This window comes from Poromitra crassiceps, assembly GCF_964638095.1.
Source record: "Poromitra crassiceps genome assembly, chromosome: 12".
NCBI lineage: Eukaryota > Metazoa > Chordata > Actinopteri > Beryciformes > Melamphaidae > Poromitra > Poromitra crassiceps.
In genome coordinates, this window is record NC_139632.1 from 29,841,620 (window position 1) to 29,862,218 (window position 20,599).

The window sequence follows — 20,599 nt, forward strand, 5'->3', positions numbered from 1 at the left end:
CACTCCCCCACCGAACAGGCGGCCCGACCGACCAGAGGAGGCACTAGTGCAGTGCAGCGACTAGAACACATACCCTTAATCCGGCTTCCACCCGAAGACATGTCCAAATTGTGAATGTATGGATGTTCAACCAAGCCGGAGGTCGACTGAAGCTTCTGAGTTCATTTCTTCAGCTTAGAAATGTAAACTACGGCAATCGTTTTGATGAAGAGGTAAAAAAAAAAACGGTTAACCGGTTGCTAGGTTTTCGGTCCTGACTTTAAAACATTCATGCTTACACGACATGCAACTCAATCTCAGAGAATTGCGCAGATTTCTGCGGCCGCCTAATCGCCTCGCAAAGCCCACAATGCCTTCGTTTCCCATGCATGTCATGAAATAGTGCACTCGAACGCACTCGGAGCTAAAGGATGAGACGCGTTCATTTCCGTTAAACCCCCTCTAAAACAACACGGCTTCAACCTACAGCTGTGCACGTTAGGCCAACGCCATCCTCTTCCGTGATACGGACGGCCGCAAGCTGCACCTCAGCCGGTGTGCATTTCATGACGCAACCCGTCAACTGCCTGCTTCTGCATGGAGGCGGGCTCTTCGTCCGCCAAGTGGAATATCCAAGCCCAATATCTGTGGGTTTGGGGGGGAAACTGAGAAGTGTTTCCTTGCGTGAGCGTCGCTGCATTAATTTGCAGCCGTATCCAACACGTTGCATTAATTTGAGTGCTGCTTAAAATAGATCCCCAGAGTGGAATAGCTGTGTGAAAATGAGAATCATGTTTTGTTAATGGTGCCTTGTAAAATCAATAGCTTCTGAAGGCTTTTGTTTTATCCCCCTTTTTTGTGTGGATATTAGAGAATGTAGACATCCACCTGGTTTGTAAAATTATTGAATCTTTTCCACTAATTAACTTCCAGGATTGAAGGGAATGGAGGGAAAACTAGCCTTCCCAACAGACACCACTGTGTGAAAGTGACTGGATAGTTTAACTATCCAGTTTAATAGTTTTATTCCATCTTATGTAATCAAATTTTTTATGATTTTAAATGGTAGTGAAAATCGACTAGCTTTCTGTCAACAGTATATTTTTAAGGGTGTGTGTCCAGCAGGCTCTGTTTCATGCTTGCATATTATTTATTATAAAAGCAGGAACAAATGATGGACCGCAGGATGAAATGCTGGATCTAAGAGTTATCTTTACACAAAGTTGATGCAGACTTTTGGTACAATACAACAATTGTTCCACTCTCATTGAATCTTACTTATTTCTTTTGCGAGCACTTCTAGCACTGTCTGCTAGCACTTTGCTGTCATGTGACCATTCTTGACCTTTGCACTTTCTTACTATAGCGGAATACCCATGCAGAGTATCAGGTGTAAATGTTGTGTTCTAGCCCAATCCAGCGTAGACAGATATTTACACGTCTTGTTTGTTCCCCAGACCCGTAACCGTAAATGTCGTAAAATTAATTGAAAATAGCCCCCCAACAGATACAAAAACATGCACATATATGTGTTTGATGTATACAAAGAACTGCCGCAATCGGATTTGTGAAATGAGCTGTAGGGTCGCTCCTCCAAAAGCTCCTCAACTCGCTTCACTGCAGCCAGACTGCGGGAGCAGTGCTGATTAACTTGGTGGAGGCTGTGCAGCCAAGTTCAGTCAGTAAGCTGTGCATTTGGCAATTAATTGCCCCTAATTACCTAATAAAAACAAATCTGCTCCATTAGGTCCCCCGCAGGGGTGCTCTTTACACTTTTGCACGATTGCACGTAAAATGGCATTGCTGTGGCCGAACACAATTCTGCTCACTCACTCACTCACTCACTCACTCACTCACTCACAGACAGGCAGACAGACAGACAGACACTTTGCATTCTTATTATAGGACTGGCTGCGGCGATGTCCGTGATCTGAATGTTGAGGTGGTAATCTGCAACATCTTTGATGCTCAGTGCTCATTGCTGTGGTGTTTCTGCACTGCACTTCCCAGCGATCACCTGTCAATAAATCAGTGTGGGCGGGGCTTGCATTTTCTGTTGATGAAGTTTGAGTTTCTGTAGGTGGTGGCTCTTATCTTTGTCTGTTCGGCCATTGTGGCTATCACTGCTCAGGCTAACTACCATAGACCCTATACCATATGGATGTAGCCACTGTGACGTTACCCATAGGTTTTTGGAATCCCGCTTAGAAGCCTCAAGGTTGGCATTTTCACCGTCACCATCTTGGTTAGTTGGAGCCAACTGACATAGATTTAGAGGAGAAGAGCCACAGCGCTGCCTGCAATTGGTCCATGATCGTGAGCTGTGCGTCATCTAAAATATTGTCTGATTCATCATCTATTTTACTCGAAATGGGACCATAATCATACTACACTAGTGAAGTAAACTTGAAACTGGCAATTGAGAGCATAAACTCATTAGCAAAGTGTTTACCCTACTGGGGCCATAAATCAAGTGAGAAGTAGGGTCAGTTAGAAGGAAGTAGAGCACGCACATCAGCTCAGTAGGTCAGGTGCTGGACAAATAAACGATAAACTTGTTAAATGAAATAAGGTCCACACACTGATAATTAAGCTCCCTGTCAGTTTATTGACATTTCGATCATAACGATCTTCATCAGAAGATCTGAAGATCGTTATGATCGAAACATGACTAAACTGACCGGGAGCTCAATGATCAGTGTGCAGATTTTATTTAATTTCTTAAGTACGGTCATGGTCCCATTAACTTCCATGTAACCGCACTTCTTTCTGCAGCCATTGGTTTGCCCCCTGCAGGCCATTCGAAGCAGGTTAGTTACTTCTGCATTGGCTTCACAAACAGAGCTATGAGCTAGCCCCTTGCTAATAGAAAAAATAGATTTATTTATATGAAACTGTCCCAGATTATTACTTCAATGTAATGTCAAATTTTACGTCATCAGTTTTCTTTAGCAATCCGCACAAAAGCGAACCGCTGCTCTCCAATTTCGAAACCATCTATGTGATCAGTCGGTCAGCCTTGGAGCCAGTTCAGCTCAAGCGGTCTCCATCTTGGTCCAGATCATTACACTGTTTGATCTCACCCCCGAACACAGCGGCACAGTGTCTCCGGACACGTACCAGGAACTGAGACTCTCGCAACAAACAGGTGATTAGCATCGGAGGGGAAACAAACGGCGATGGACCCGATTCGGAACCACCGCCGCTGCCTTATGGGGAAGATTACTGGCAGGTGGGGCCAATTGCCGAACAATGGCCCGGTCCGGGGTTTGAAGAGCAGATGATTGCTGACAGATGGGACCCTCAAGAGTCCAAGAAGAAAGCAATCAGGTGGGAGAGGAGGGTGGGAGGGTGGGGGGTCGTCAGGGGGTGGCAGCGGAGGGGGGGGGGACAACACTGCGGTCGCTACCAGGCGGATGAAAGAGCGGCATGATGTCAGCCTGACTCAGCGTACACATCCACACTTACCTTAAGGCGGCCGTAAGCTAGGCTGATGTAATGTAATGCCCTCCTCTGCCATGCGGGGTAGCCGTATGTCTGGCTCTAGGGGGGGTGGGCGGGTAGATGTACAAAGAGCGCTGAACTAGATCACTGTAGACGGGCGCCACCAGGCAGAAGCTGCCCAGCTTCAATTAAAGGGGAAGCTGCACAGGCCAAGGAAGCCATCTTTGATTTGGTTTTGAAGCTGCTCTTCTTTCTGCTGCGGCTACTGTTTACCAGCAACATGTTGTTTTGTGCTCATCAGCACTCATTTTTGGTCATTGATTCACCAATTTATGGTATTTTACTTTTCAAACACTTAGCTTTTGAAATATACTAATTCTGCTATGTATGCCATGGGTTAGACTGGTGTCATTCTCTCTCTCTCTCTCTCTCTCTCTCTCCCCTCCATCTCTTTATATATAAACTCTTCAAAAAAGTGTGTGTGTGTGTGTGTGTGTGTGTGTGTGTGTGTGTGTGTGTGTGTGTGTGTGTGTGTGTGTGTGTGTGTGTGTGTGTGTGTGTGTGTGTGTGTGTGTGTGTGTATGTATATAGCCTATGTATATGTGTGTGTATATATATATATACTGTATATATATATATATATAGTTTATGTCTCGTTGGCCCCACAGTCTGTGGATGATGGGTTTACAGTTGTCTCACACTGCCGTGGCGCTAAACGTGCACAGCCCGCCGCTGTGCAGCCCGCTTCCCAACAAACCACTTCGATTGAGATTCGGAATAGATTCATGCCGCTTGCTAATTCTTCTGTTCAGCATGCTGCGTCGTCCGCTCCGCCCGACAATATTAAACCCTCTATTCTATTGATTGGAGACTCTATAACCCGCAATATCAAGCTTAACACACCAGCCGAGATAGTTTGTCTGCCCGGGGCCAGAGTACCCGACATTGAAGCTACTCTTAGGGTGCTAACAAACAGCCATAGACAGACAATTACCCAGGCTACCCATGACAACATCATACTACATGTTGGCACCAACAATGCTAGGTTTAAACAATCGGAGATCACAAAGCACAGCATAACTAGGACCTGTGCTTTTGCTAGCAAGATGAGTCGGCATCCACTAATTGTCTCTGGTCCCCTCCCTGTCACACTTAACTCTGACATTTTTAGCAGGCTGTTTTGGCTCAACAACTGGCTGGCCAAACACTGTGCTGATAAGGGCTACCTATTCTCAGATAACTGGCCCTCCTTTAGAGGCATGACTGGCATGCTTAAGATGGATGGCATCCACCCTACCCCATTGGGCGCCAGCACTCTATCAAAAAACCTAGATAGTTGCCTACGGCAAACCCAGACTGTTATCCTTGATTGACAGTTTCACCCACAACATGCAGGGCCACAGGCTACTAGACAGCCTGTTAGTTCTACTTGTGCGGTTATGGAGTCTGCTAGTTTAATTAACTTAGTCTATCCAATACAGACTGTGCTCCGTCCGCGCCGCACTACTACTAGTAACCGACCCATAAACGCTCTGCAATATCCTAACCCAAACCTTATTGTTATTAATCCAACTGTTACCACCGCCGCTCCGTCTCCGTATTATACCACGATCTCTCAAATTAACACAGTTTCTCTTCGTCGCTCCGTCCCCTCACGCCGCTCTCGTCCACCCCCCAAAACGTTAAACACCAACCTCATTGAGATTAAATCTACTCCTGGTATCGAATGCTCTAAATTAACTAACACTGATGATAAATCTATTCAATTTGGATTCATTAATATCAGATCAATCACCAATAAAGCCCTCCTGGTCAATGACTTAATCATTGAACATAATATTGACGTTATGGGATTATGCGAAACCTGGCTAAAACCGGACGTTGTTCTTCCACTCATTGAAGCCTCCCCCCCTAACTTTGACAATTCGCATGTTGCCAGAATGTCAAGAAATGGTGGGGGCGTTGGCCTAATTTATAACTCAAATCTAGGTCTTTTACAGGATCAAAAGTATAAGCTCCTATCTTGTGAGATACTTACTATGAGACACTCTAATATAGCTGGCCTCGGAGCCTTCTACCTAGTTATGCTCTACCGCCCACCTGGGCCCTATTCATCTTTTCTTGATGAATTTTCCAATTTTCTCTCTGACCTCGTAACCCGCACGGATAATATCCTTATCATTGGCGATTTCAATATTCATGTTAACCGTAAAGCTGACCCACTCTGCAAAGCCTTTCTATCTTTAGTCGACACCCTTGGCTTTGCTCAGCTGGTTCATGAACAAACGCACTCTAACGGCAACACGCTTGATCTCGTCCTCGCTCGTGGGATTAACGTCTCAGATCTGTCAGTCATGATATACCCTCCAGCACTGTCAGATCATTATCTCATTAAATTTAAAATAGACCTGCCCCTCCGGCAATCAAACCTAGCCGATACCTACACCGCCCGGCGTATCGATAGTTCTACTCCCACTGAACTCGCTGATTTGTTATCGGGGCCGCTTTCCTCTCTCCCAGAGCGGATCGACTCCATTAATGAATTCACAAATCAATTTAATTCAATCTTACTCGCCTCGCTGGATTCTATCGCACCTCTACGTACTAAAATCCGTCACCCTAAAAAACCCTCGCCCTGGTATACTGACGATACACGCGCACAAAAATTAATATGCAGAAAACTAGAACGTAAATGGCGATCATCCAAGCTTGAAGTCTTTCGACTAGCTTGGAGTGATAGCCTACTAAAATACAAATGCATGCTCTCCGCTGCAAGAGCCTCCTACCTATCAGATCTTATTAACACTAATAAAAATAATCCTAAATTTCTATTTGACACGGTCGCAAATCTTACTCGCAAACCCTCCCCCAATACAAACTCTCCATTTACAGCTAATGACTTCCTTGACTTCTTTAACCGTAAAATTATCTGTATTAGAGATGAAATTAGCAACTCTCTATTACTCACAAAGGGTGCTAACCCCTCTCCTAGCCCTGTCCTTAGAACCTTAGACGAGAGTACTATACTCTCGAATTTTGAGACTATCTCTCTAAATGCACTTTCAAAAATTGTACTTTCATCTAAATCCACAACCTGTTTATTCGACCCTCTCCCTGCAAAGTTGATTAAGGAACTCCTTCCAATACTAGGCCCCCCCTTACTTAACATTATCAATAGCTCCCTCTCCTCTGGCATTGTCCCTACCTCCTTCAAATCTGCTGTAATCAAACCCCTACTTAAAAAGCCAAACCTTGATTCTGAGGTTCTTAACAACTTCAGGCCAATCTCAAATCTCCCCTTCCTCTCTAAAGTTCTTGAAAAAGTAGTCTCGACACAATTAACTGACTACCTCTCACATAATAAACTTCTCGATCCCTTTCAATCTGGTTTTAGATCACTCCATAGTACTGAAACTGCTCTTACAAAAGTAACCAATGACCTTCTCCTTGCGTCCGACTCTAATTTCTCCTCTCTTCTCATTTTATTAGATTTAAGCGCAGCCTTCGATACAATCGATCATAAGATCCTCCTAGACCGCTTATCTAACTACGTAGGTATCCGGGGCACTGCCCTATCCTGGCTAAAGTCATATTTGTCTGATAGGACACACTGTGTCTCATATAAAAATATCATGTCCACTTTCTCCTCAGTGAAGTTTGGTGTACCGCAGGGATCAGTCCTGGGTCCCTTACTCTTTGGAGTTTACTTACTGCCTCTTGGCGAAATCTTCCGTAGATATGGCATTAACTTTCACTGTTATGCCGATGATACCCAAATTTATATACCAATTAGACCAGACGATCGCTCTAAACTCGCTAATCTTGAATCCTGCTTAATCGCTGTTACAGACTGGATGTCAAATAATTTCTTACGACTAAACGCCAACAAAACTGAACTACTAGTTGTTGGCCCAAAAACCCAACTTCCATTTCTCACTGATCTTAGTCTGAACATTGAGAACTGCGTAATTACTCCAAACTCAAAGGTGAAAAACCTAGGTGTTACCTTCGATCCTACTCTGTCATTCGATGCTCACATTAAGGATATCACTAAAATAGCTTTCTTTCATCTCCGCAATATTTCAAAGATCCGTCCCTTGCTAAATGCAACGGATGCCGAAACCTTAATACACGCCTTTGTTTCATCTAGACTCGACTACTGTAACGTCTTATTCTCTGGCCTTCCACTCTGTAGCACAAATAAATTACAACTCGTGCAAAACGCCGCTGCTAGAATTCTAACTAGAACTAAGAAGTTTGATCATATAACTCCGGTCTTAATCTCCCTCCACTGGCTCCCAATTCAGGCCAGATCAGACTTTAAGGTGCTTCTGTTAACCTATAAATCTTTGCATGGGCTCGCACCTCCGTACTTATCTGAGCTAATTATTCCCTATGTTCCCACGCGTACTCTCCGCTCACAGGACGGTAATTATCTTACCGTCCCTAAAATTAAGAAAAAATCAGCAGGTAGCAGAGCATTTTCTTACCGTGCTCCACATCTCTGGAACCAGCTTCCTCTGTCAGTTAGGGAAGCTGGCTCCATTGAAATCTTCAAAACTAGACTCAAAACCCATTTATTCTCCCAATCATTTGGTTGTGCTTGATAGTTGTGTTTGATGATGTCATTCTCCAGAAATATTTATTAGCTCTTGAGTACATACAATCCTGAATTGCTGAGCGGGCTGTCTCAAGCCAGCAATATCATTATAAACTTATACTTGACCTAATTTAATAATATGGCATCAGTCGACCCAGTAGCTTAGATACAAAATCTAATAGCTGGTGAATAAACCTAGTCCTGAATTGCTGAGCGGGCAATCACAAGCCAGCAGTATCAGTATAAACTTAGACTTGACCTAATTTAGTTTTGTTTGTTGTAGGTCATGATTAACGGTCCGCATCAACAGGGCTGAATCATTGACAGTGGTGCTAGGTGGTACTTAGACCTGAATTAGCAGTATAGTATTAGTCATCCTAAAAAATAAAAAATAAAATATTTTTCCTAATAAATTTTGTTGTAGGTCATGATTTACGGTCCGCATCAACAGGGCTGAATCATTGACAGTGGTGTTAGGTGGTACTTAGACCTGAATTAGCAGTATAGTATTAGTCATCCTAAAAAAAAATAAAAAAAATAAAAAAAATAAAAAATCCTAATAAATTTTGTTGTAGGTCATGATTTACGGTCCGCATCAACAGGGCTGAATCATTGACAGTGGTGTTAGGTGGTACTTAGACCTGAATTAGCAGTATAGTATTAGTCATCCTAAAAAATAAAAATAAAAAATCCTAATAAATTTTGTTTTGACCTAATTTTATTGTTGTCTATAGAGTTAGTTCCACCTCTGCGCAGATTCCCCCGCTCTCTTCTCTCTCTCCCCCTCAGGTGTCCTTCACTGGCCTGACGTACACCCCCGCCGCTGCAGCCCTAGGTCCGGCCGTCATCGCCCTAGCCACCTGCCGCTACTCCTTCTACTGTCTGACACCCCGGGCTCTTCACCACCACCGACCCCTATCCTCATCATCCTGGTCACCTGCCTGCCTAAGGGAAGGGGGGGGCGCCCCCCCAGCCCCCCCCCCGCCGCCTCATCATCACCTCCAACTCCTATCCTCCCCTCCTCTTAATCATCACCTCCGACTCCTATCCTCCCCTCCCCTCCTCTTAATCCATGTCACCAACGCGGACTCATGGATTCCTCAGATCATCCTCATGGAACTCCCAATCTTGTTACCCTTTTGTCACCTAGTTAATTAACTAGTATTCTCTAAACCTACGAACACTTAAAGACTGCATTTTCTATTTCTTTTGGACTCTACTTTTTAGATTTTCAACTCCCTTCCCTGATCTTAGGATAATTTAAAAATTACATTTTTATATCCCTTCTGTTGGACTCTTTTTACATTTTCAATTTTCTGTTCTCTTGTACATTTTATTTCCATATTAAACCATTCACAGAGTTTCATTATCGGAAACTCTGTGCATGGTTTAGCCCGGCATCTCTCGGCCTGTCTCGGAGGGGAGTCCCCAGACGGGGGTCCGCTGCTGTGGCCTGGTGGGTGGGCCCGTCCCCCGCGTGGCCTGCTCTCACGCTCTCAGTCACTATGCTGGTGGCTGGGGGCTGGGGGGGCGGGTCGCGTGGGGGCTGGGTCCGCCTGGGCCGCAGCAATTGGCCCCTAGTACAACGACCTCACAAGGTTCCTCCTCAGCCAAGTCACTGGGGCAATCCATGCGGCGATCCATATGGTGGAAAGGTTTTCTTGCGTTCACTGGGGGTGAGGGGGTGCCGCTGTGTCCCGGCCTGGCCTTCCCTCCCACGCCATATGTGGGCGGGGGCCGGGTCGGGGGGCATCGGTGCTCTTCATCACTGGTCGAGGGCTGCCGGTTGGTTTAGAACAGCTTAGGTAGGCGATAGATTAGCTACAGCCTAAGGCTGACCTGTTAGTGTTCAGGCTAAAATCAGACTAGAGCAGGGTAGGATAGGCCAGATTAGGCTGTAGATTAGCTAGATACTATGTCCCAGTTAGCTCTGGTTAATGCTTAGAGTAGTCAGTTGTCTGATCTTCTCCCCCCCCCCTCTCTTTCCCCCTTTCCCCGCTTCTTCCCTTCTTCCCCCTTCTTGTTCTCCTCTCTTTCCATGCTCTTTCCTCCCCCACATCCCACCGCCCCCCCCTCCCTTCTCCTGCTCTCTCCTCATTCTCCCCCCCTCTGCTCCTTCCTCTTCCTCCTCTTCTCCCCTATTTTCCTGAATCCCTGCCACTTCCTGCTCTCCCTTCTCTCACATTCCCCCTGCTCTCCTTCCCCTGCACCCTCCCACCCCTCCTTCTCTGCCTCTCTGTCCTCCCCCCTCTCTCACATTCCCCCTGCTCTCCTCCCCCTGCACCCTCCCACCTCTCCTTCTCTGTCCTCTCCTCCTCCACATTTCCCATTTTCCCCCCACCCTCGCCCTAATCCGGGCCCGTATCCTACTCCCTCCCTCCACCCTAGACCCTACCTCTACTCTCTGTCCTCCCCCCTCTCTCACATTCCCCCTGCTCTTCTTCCCCTGCTCTCCTTCCCCTGCACCTCTACTCTCTGTCCTCCCCCCTCTCTCACATTCCCCCTGCTCTCCTTCCCCTGCACCCTCCCACCTCTCCTTCTCTGTTCTTTCCTCCTCCACATTTCCCATTTTCTCCCCACCCTCGCCCTAATCCGGGCCCGTATCCTACTCCCTCCCTCCACCCTAGACCCTACCTCTACTCTACCTCCCCTGTACCCTCACATTCCCACTGCTCTCCTTCCCCTGCGCCCCCCCACCTCTCCTTCTCTGTTCTCTCCTCCTCTCTGCCCTCTCCTCCCTCTCACATTCCCCCTGCTCTCCCTCCCCTGCACCCTCTCCTTCTCTGTTCTCTCCTCCTCCACATTTCCCATTTCCCATTTCTCCCCACCCTCGCCCTAATCCGGGCCCGTATCCTACTCCCTCCCCTCCCTCAACCCTAGACCCTATCCCTACCCTGGTTCTCCCTCCCCTGCACCCTCATCTCTCCTCCCCTGTTCTCTCCTCCTCCACATTTCCTATTTTCTCCCCACCTCCCCCCTCTCCTCCCTCCCTCCCTCCACCCTAGACCCTACCTCTACTCTACCTCCCCTGTACCCTTCCACCTCTCCTTCTCTGTTCTCTCCTCCTCTCTGTCCTCTCCCCTCTCTCACATTCCCACTGCTCTCCTTCCCCTGCGCCCTCCCACCTCCCCACATTTCCTATTTTCTCCCCACCTCCCCCCTCTCCTCCCTCCTCCCTCTCCCTCCCTCCTCCACTCTCCTGTTTTCTTCAAATGTTCAAATGTTATCTTTATTCTGTATATTCTTGTTATTGTGTGTTAGCTAGAATCAGCTAGACATACTTTCTGTGAAGCCCTCTGAGACATGCTTGTGAATTAGGGCTATATAAATAAACTTGACTTGACTTGACTATTTGTTTGTTTGTTTTGGAGAGGAGAAGACCTCTAATTCGGCTCCAAGTAAGTTAAAAATCTTGAACAACAATCTGAAGGAATCCAAATTAAAATGGCAATGGTGGAGAAGACAACAACTCCCATGACCCCACGCTACTTCACAACGTCATCAAACCCCGCCTTTTGTTTTTGTTTTGAGTGTGAGACCTCTAGCGGCAGAAAATGACATATTGTCCGTTTAACTTGTAATAATCTACTGTAACAGCACATTAGTCATCCTTGTAAAGACTTGTTTATGAAGCAATTCTGACATGTGAGGACTCACGGCATGCGATGCCCTGGTAATGATGATGAATCAAGGGCTTTCTGGAAATGCGACTTGAAAGAAAATGAAATTACAGAATGAGATTCAGCTATAATTAAACATTTCCAAGGGAGTGCCGGTACACCTGGAATGCCTCCCGAGTGGAAGCAACACTGAGAGCCTCATCAGCGTGGCGCCATAATGATTTTAACACCGAGCTTTATTCCGGCTGTTACCATAGCAGAGTCTGGATCCATACAGCTGGCAATCACTTTAGAGACAGAGAGAGAGACAGACCAAAATAGAGAGAGAGAGAGAGACAGAGAGAGAGAGAGAGAGAGAGAGAGAGAGGGAGGAAGTCAGAGGAGAGAGAGGGAGTCCAACCTGTCTACAGGTAAGATGTGTATTTAACTGCCAGGGATGGAAAGAGTAGCTAACGACTAAAATATCCTACTTGAGTAGAATGTTATTAGAGGTAAAACTACTGGTTTGAAAGTGTACTCAAGCCAGATTGCTCTTCTCGCAGTTTAAAAAGTAGTAGACTACGAGAATCACTTCAGTGACAACGTCCTCAAGTAAAAGTAAAATCACTGAATCGTCAAAATGCTCAAAAAAGCACAAGTACATAGCCCAATATAGCAGTCACACAGTGATTCTAATGAGTTAGATTCACTCTGTAATACCTGCTGTACTGATTCCTCTGATACAAGAATACGTGAGTTGATTCTACACAGGTATGTTAACATGTTACTGTGTAGGTTAAGAGGTTAACACCCAAACATGTTACTATGCAGGTTAAGAGGTTAAAAACGATTTGTATCAACCCCCAGTCAGACGGCCTCCAAAGTTAATGACATTTTGGTCAAATGTTGCCCAAAATAAAAAACATAAATAAAAATAAAAAGACAAACTTAATGACCACAGCAACAGATTAACATCAAACCCGTTATTTGTGTGTGTTAGTGACACAGCAAGGTTATCACACACAAAAACAGTGACATAATAATGACATAGCAGTGACATAAAGTATGACCCGTTTCCCCTCGCCGTTTCCTTCGGCGCCACCATTTCCATTCACCGAGCAACAGAAGATGTCCAGCGGCAATAATTTCAGAGATTCACGTGAATGTATTTTTAGAACGTGATTATGGCACTAATACGCACTTTTCCACCAAGCGAGGGGTCTGCACTTTGCTAAATGTTTCTTTTTCTTTGCGCAAAAATGTGACCATATTCCCACTGCCTTGCACACGACCCGCCGGCACTGCTGTTCTGTAGCTGAGCAACATGCAAACACACACCAAGCTTCATTTGTAAAGCAGACGGATGGGTCATACGATACCCTTCCACTTCACTCATGGTCTGGGTTTTCTTATCCTCCAGAGCAGGGCAAAAATGGAAAGAATGAACTCAATTTATTGTATTTTTCACCTTTTTTTTGTCGTCCAAAATAATTGAGATTTCCAGTTATTGTTCCACCGAATATGTTTTAGCACTTTATGGAGCTCTAAAGAGTAGCTGTATTCATATTGAAGCCTCCGCATTACACATTAGGAGAAGCTGCATGGAAACACATCAACTCTGTTCAATATTATTACATTATATCTTAAACACAGGCCTGATTCTGATTGGCTGGAGGGTGTTCATTATTACTTTTATTTTATTTATTATTATTATTAGGTTCACACGGGTGGTCCTTGAAATCCATGAAAGTTTGTGAATTTGAGGAAAAGAAATCAAGGCCTTGAAAGTTTTCGAAAATATACATGGGTGGGTTATTGAACGTGCTTGAATTTATATATTTTGTGCAAGAATAGAAATCAAAGTTCTTGTGATATTTTGTTACTTGACATTAGTAGGTTTAACATAGCATAGTTGAGAAGTATTCACACATTCAAGCCTCTCTCTCTTTTTACCAGCCGCGGCAGCGTTGGCTGGTATTGATTTCACCCTGTGTGAGTGTGTGTGTGTGTGTGTGTGTGTGTGTGTGTGTGTGTGTGTGTGTGCGTGTGCGTGCGTGTGCGTGTGCGTGTGCGTGTGTGTGCACGCGTGTGTGCGTGCGTGCGTGTGTGTCATCATGGCAAAATGTAGTCCTGGAGACATCTAGTGGGAACTACCACAGAAGCCGTTTTGAGTAGGCTACTTTGCCAGGTGTTTATTACAGGTGTGTACAGGTAGTTGACTTCAAAATGAAGGCCCAGTTTTAAATTGGCTGTGAACCGAGCAAGGGGGCTGGCTGCCCTCCCCACAATGCCTTCTCTACTTTACGGCCCTGGTCCACATTCCTTTTGAGTTGCTGGTATGATCCCATCTCTAGTTAATTGTTGTTGTGAGCTTCTGTAAAGCCTGCTGGTTCTCAAGATCTCATTAGAAACATTATCAGTGTTGTAACAGTAATTAACCTTGATCAGTATCTCAAACTATGTTGGGACCTCCAATTTGAGGGAATTGGGCCTGGAAAGTCCTTGAATTTGATGTTTGAGAAGGTGTGGGAACCCTGTCATAAATTTCATTTATATATAAACACAGGAAACCTCTGGTGGAACTGGTAAGATTCAAGCACTTCATGTGCATAACATTAATGACAATCTTGAATCTTGAAGGCTCATGAAAACAGATTTTGAAACTGCCTTCATTCATTGAAAACTTCTCAAAGCATTTCTGTTCAAAAGGTTTCAAACTGGAGCTTTGTGAACATTCAGACTGCATGACGCTGCACTGAAATATAACAATGATCCGGTAAATGAAACTACAAACAAACATGTAGCCTATGCCTACAGTATGTATGTATGCATGTGTGTGTGTGTGTGTGTGTGTGTGTGTGTGTGTGTGTGTGTGTGTGTGTGTGTGTGTGTACTATACAGTATGTATGTATATAGGATGTGACACATCATTGTTACATACATGTCAGGATATTTGTAGGTTAGAAGTGCATGTTATCCAGCAGGCCGAGCACTTCAGTGGCTGTTTGATCTGTGAGGAAAGGAAATGTTACCTCAGTCACTCACTAGAGAACAAATACAGACCCTGCTCAGGTGTTTACATTTGATTTTTCATTGAAGGGCGGGGGGAGAGAGAGAGACAGAGAGACAGAGCGTGGTGAAAAAGAAAATGTCGTGGGCTGCTCAGATGAACTAATATTTCAGTAAATGTAAAATCAGCTGGGTTTATTTTAAAGCGGCCCTCTATTTTGATAGTAATTTGTGCCGCTCATTTCATAATGTTAGTGTTGGAGCGGGCCTGGTGAGAGCGCGGAGCCGCGTTAGATTAGCCATCTGCACAGTGTAAACACAGACCTCTTCTGCTCTAAGAAAAGAAGTGCAGGGAAGGGATGATGTTAGCGCTATCTCGCTAACCGGCCGTATTAGCCTATATTCAACCTCCAAATTCATACTCATCCCGTGAAAATAAGAGATAAGTGACATGGGGTGTATATTTGATCGTGTGCACCGTGCACGTACCTTACTTTTATCCATGTATAGGGTTGCTCTTACATGCTCATAGCTGCATCACAAGAGTTCGGACCGCAGCTACCCGCTCGGAGGGAAGCCGACCCTGACGAGCACATGGCGAGGGCGTTGGCCATCGCAGAAAAAAGCCCAGAGTTTTCTCAGAGCTCGCTGGGTTTATGAAGCTGCTTTTTAGGTGGTCCTGTGGAAAGTCAGGCACCGGAGGGCTCCCAGGGTCTGCACAGTGTTGGACTCCCCCCCCCCCCCCCCACCCCGCCCCCCTCTGCCCTGGTGTAAAGGCTAAATGTTATTTTTCTCTCTGTCCTCTCTCCCTCACTTTTCAACTTGTTTTCCCTCCCCGCCTTAATGAGACATCAAAGACCAATCAGCCGCAGCTGTGATTTGCAGTGGTGTGTGAAGTCATTGCACTGGAGCTTCTGGTGTGTGCCCAGTGTTGCTGCAGCAGAGTCAGTACTGAGGTGAACCTAAAGCATCCATGCGGTTGCAATTTAATACCCATGCTGTGACATAATGCAAAGTTGGAAGAGTGTTTTGGATTATTATTATACTGGGAATAGAGATGACTAGGTTGTACAGTATGTATTATACAAGTGTGCTGGTGCAGTGGTAGCGCTGTCAAGATTCAAGATTCAAGTTTATTAAGTGTCCCAAAAGGGCAATTTGGGTTGCAAAAAGCGTAATACGAGTACATACAGTACATAATAACAGATAAGACAAATAAAAACATTATATAAACAGTCTAGAGCAGCAGTTTAAAGTGCAGCACAACAGTTAAAGTGCAAATATGACAACCGAAGCAGCGATCTAAAGTGCACAGTAGAGATTTAAGCCTCATAGAAAGAAGGGTTTGATTCCCGCCTGAGTCACCGTTGCCACTGGAGGTATGTTCTCGCTATGCCCTCGGTGCGGTGCCAAGTGCCCAGGTGGGCTATCTCGTCAAAAGGGCCTTTCGGCGTGGAGTTCTCCTTCACTTGTGTTTTCCTCCATATAGGTACTGTAAGAACCCCCAATAAAAAGACATGCAAGAAGACATCATCTGAACAATGATGGATGAGAAAAGAAGTTGGTTCCCAGGCGTTGGATGCTGCCCACTGCACCTTGATTGGTGAAATTAGCAGAGAATGCATTTTGTGGTGTGCATGCGAACTGGAGACAATAGGCCAGGTACAGTGTGCGCAGTGGGGCCTGTCCGCTTTACTTACCTCTCTCACAACGATTCAATACGCGATGTGCAGTTCACGATTTGATACTATGTAATAAATAAATGACTTCGATGAAGTCTGACTATGTAGGATTATGTTTATTTCTGAGCCACAGATCTTTCTCACGTTGGCTTGCTAGGATGTAAACAATTTAAAAATGTCATTACAAAGTGCAAATCATTTGGATGGAGTGCTTGTGAAATTGTGATGTCAAGCTGTCTAATTTGTGATTACTACCGCAGAATTGTTCTGCCTTACTATATTATCACATTTTTGCATTGTGATCCATCGAATTTATATCGTCCCAAACTCTAATATGAGGCTGTAAATGCTCACATTCTAGCAAAGTTAGAATATCGTCCAACAACACTCTCAACAAAAACAGCACCTTAGCTGTCTGTCAGCTTTGTTGTGATGCTGATAAAGCTCATTGTAGCAGCTGAAGCATTATTGATTTTGCGAGTGCTGGTTATTTTCCAATTCATGCTGTGTATTGATATGATATGTGATTCTTTAGTGTCCTGTGGCTTCATCATTCAATGGAAAAAAATATTTATTTTCATGGAACTACTGTTGAAACAATACTGTCAACAGGTGTTGTTATATTTCTCACTAGCTTCTCCCCAGTCCCCAATTCAGTCACGTAGGAGGATTATTGGCACACTGATTTTGCATGCACATCAACTTGCATGACTGTATGACGGCAGAGCGTATGAGCTGTGGCTCCGCCTGCTCAACTTCAGCGTCAGCGCACTGATGAGCAACACAGCATAGGGTGGCTTTCATCTCCCATTTGCAATACATGCTGCGCATGTCCGGGTCTTCTGGCCTCTACAGACCTGCACCCCCACAGTCTCTTAGCTACAGTACGACCATGTGTAGCCTGTCTGCAGAAGCTGCACCACACGTTCTGCTCCTCATCGTCATCGCCCACTGTCTGAGTCTCCTTCTCTCTATGGAGACGCTGGCTTTCCCCCCCCCGACCCTGTTGAGAGCGACAGCCCGATGTCTGACACTCTCTGCAGCGGGTTCTGTTAGCTGTGCGTCAGGTCAGAGAATGCATGGCGGTCACGGCGGTGACTGTCATGCGACTCCTAGGTCTCAATGGTGGCAGATCACACGGTAGTTCTGCTGGGTTTGCTACACATGAGAACCCTGCAGAGGTGGTTCTACATCTGGATCTGCACTCTCACAAATGACCGATGGTGACCATTCCCCATTCCGCCAGGGGAGACCTGGCTCATTGGGGGGACCCCCTTGCCCTAGCGCAGGGGACACCGATGGACAGAGTGAACTCAGTGTTCACAGACGCACAGACACTGGGGGGTCACATGTCTGGGTCATGCAGTTGGTGGAGTGTGTGGTCAGCCAGGGAAGCAGTCAAACACATCAATCTGCTGCTTCATCACTTCCTCCCACTGATCCAGGGGAAGGATGTGCTGGTCAGAACTGACTGCAGCACAGCGGCCAATATCAACAGACAGGGCGGACTCAAATCCTCACATATGTTGAAAGCCGCCAAATGCTTGTGGCAATGGGCCACAGTGCGTCTTCGCGCTCTCAGAGCCCTCCATATCCTGGGGCCTGGAGAACACCTCATGTCCAGGGGCGACCCCCGGGATGACGAGTGGAGACCTCACCCCGACGTCGTGGAGCAGATTTGGTACGCCTTCGGGAAAGTGCAAGTGGACAATTTTGCCGACCGGCAGAACACACACTGTCCCCTGTGGTTCTCCCTGTTCTCCCATGACGCGCCCCTGGGAGTGGACGCATTCGCCATGGTTGAAGAAACTGCTGTACGCCCCCCCCCCATCCTCCCCTCACTCATCCCCCCATTGTTGGCAAGAGTGAGGGCGGGGAGGCTGTAGTTGTTAATCCTGGTAGCCCCGGACCACGTAATGCCGCTGTGGTACACAGAGATGAGGCAGATGCTGGCGGCCCTGGTCGATACCCCAACTGTCATGCCACGGGTGAGAGGGTCCATAGCAGCCGTGCCCCGGCTAGGGGAGCCGCTCAAGGTGTGGCTCCTGAAAGGGACAGACTGAGGCATGCCGGCCTATAGAGTATGAGGTGGTGTGTACTATCCAGCAGGCCTATAGAGTACGAGGTGGTGTGTACTATCCAGAGCACATGGGCTTCGTCCACTATCGCCACTTACAGCGCAAAGTGGCGGTGCTTTGGAAACTGCTGCACCGAGAGGGATGTGGAACCTTTATGTTGCAATATTGGTCCCATCCTCTCCTTTCTTCAGTCCCTGCTCAGTCTGTTTACAGGCAACACACTGATGTAAATCTCTCTGGATAAATAAGAGCGTCAGAATATGAAGCGTAAATGTACCATGAGGTGAGAGGAGGCTGATACCGTTGAACGGCATGGCAGTCTCCTCCTCAGTCTCTCATGTAACGTGAGATATGCGAGAGCAGCCTCGAAAAATCTCTTCATTTCCTCTTTCTTCCTCTCGCACTCGGGACACTTTGAAGTCGGAGTTCATCTTGCTGACATTGGTCGTTTTTGGCTGGGAAAGGCTGGGAGTTTTCATTGTTTCTCAGATCGTATGTGGGCTTCAATGTCTAAGACTGACTACTAATTTTTTCCCACTGAATTCAGAAAACACAAATAGCTGCCCTATACAGTACTACTGTTTTGAGAAAATATGAATCAATTATCATATTCATAAAATCTACAAAGGTATTTGATGGACGGTGACATGCAGAAGGTGGATAAGTTCAAAATCAACCCAAACTGTTTTTATAATATGATATGGATGGTAAAATTTCATAACAATGCAGGTACTGTATCAGGCAGCTATACAGGTAGGTGGCTATACACAGGTTTTCAACCTTGATACAGGTGTGGCATCAATATTCAATGTCAAAATGTTTGTTGGGGATGAAATACATAATACAGTATTCTCCTTCTGTGTGGATGTATAAGGGTGGTTGACATAACGTGGCCTTTTTTTGTCCCAAGCGTCAAACACGAATAAATACATTTTAATTTGTCAAAATGTCTTTTATATTGTTCAAAACATGCTGCTTTATGTGAACATACTGAGCATTCATGCAATTCATCACTCACTTTTCCCCAATTTTCGGTAACACTAAAATAAGCTACACAAATGTTAGAGTAGTTACTAGGAAACTAATGAAGAGAAACTATTAGTTAATTTTATTTATTTATATTTTTTGGGCATTTTGCCTTTATTTATATAGGACAGTTAAGTAGGCATACAGGAAAGGTGGGGAGAGAGAAAGGGGATGACATGCGGCAAAGGACCGCAGGTCAGATTCAAACCCGGGTCAGCCGGACGACCTTCGTGGTATGCATGCTACCAGGTGAGCTACGAGGACGCACACTACTTATTAGTTAATGATGAGTTAATAATTAGTGAATGCCATTTAATCATTAGTTAATGCCAGTTCAGAGTATAGGGTTTATGATCTTTAATGTGAAGGGGAGAGGAAAAAACATTTTCACATTACTGTGACGACCCTCCCACTCTCCTGGCCTTGTCTTGCAGGAGCCTCATGGTTGGGGTCATTAGGCTGATTGAGTGCACCTCAGCCGGTGTACTCATTGGGCTTTAACGGCCTTCAGACCATTCAGTTTCGCTCTCCCTCCTCACCTGCGGGCACATTTTTGTTCTGTTCTTTTGGTTTGAAGTAGTTTGTGCTGTTTAGTGCTTAGTTTTAGGTAATAAATTATTGTCATAAATTTTACTTTGGCGTGTGGCTGAGTGGCTCCCTCCCTTCATTACTTCCTTGAGCCGGGTTGTAACATTACATACAAATTTGGCTGCCGACGTGTTTATCTTCAAAGAATTTTATTGCTAATTTAATCCGGAACAGGGGAGGAACGTTATGGTGATGCCACAGCTGAGAAGACAATAAATCACAGCACAGTCATCAGTTAATTGTCATGATTGATGTAAAACTGCTATTCAGAAACACAGTCACCTGCTGAGGAATAATAGCCTGTATGGTACATAGCCAACGCGTAGCATGTGTTTGATAATTGGAGTCTGTGTCGTAGGGATGAGTGGTTGAACAGGCGGAAGACACAGTGTGATGAAAGTGCTTTTGTGTGATTATCAATTGAAACGTTTGTCTCACAGGAGGAGATTCCTGCAAACGCCTCCTCTTCTACGGCACAATAACCTTCTCTGATCAATTTGAATTTTAGTTGATATCATAAGCATAATATATTATACATTCTTTTTTATATACAAGATGCAAGTTCTTTTTATTCAATCAAGCATATTGGATTGG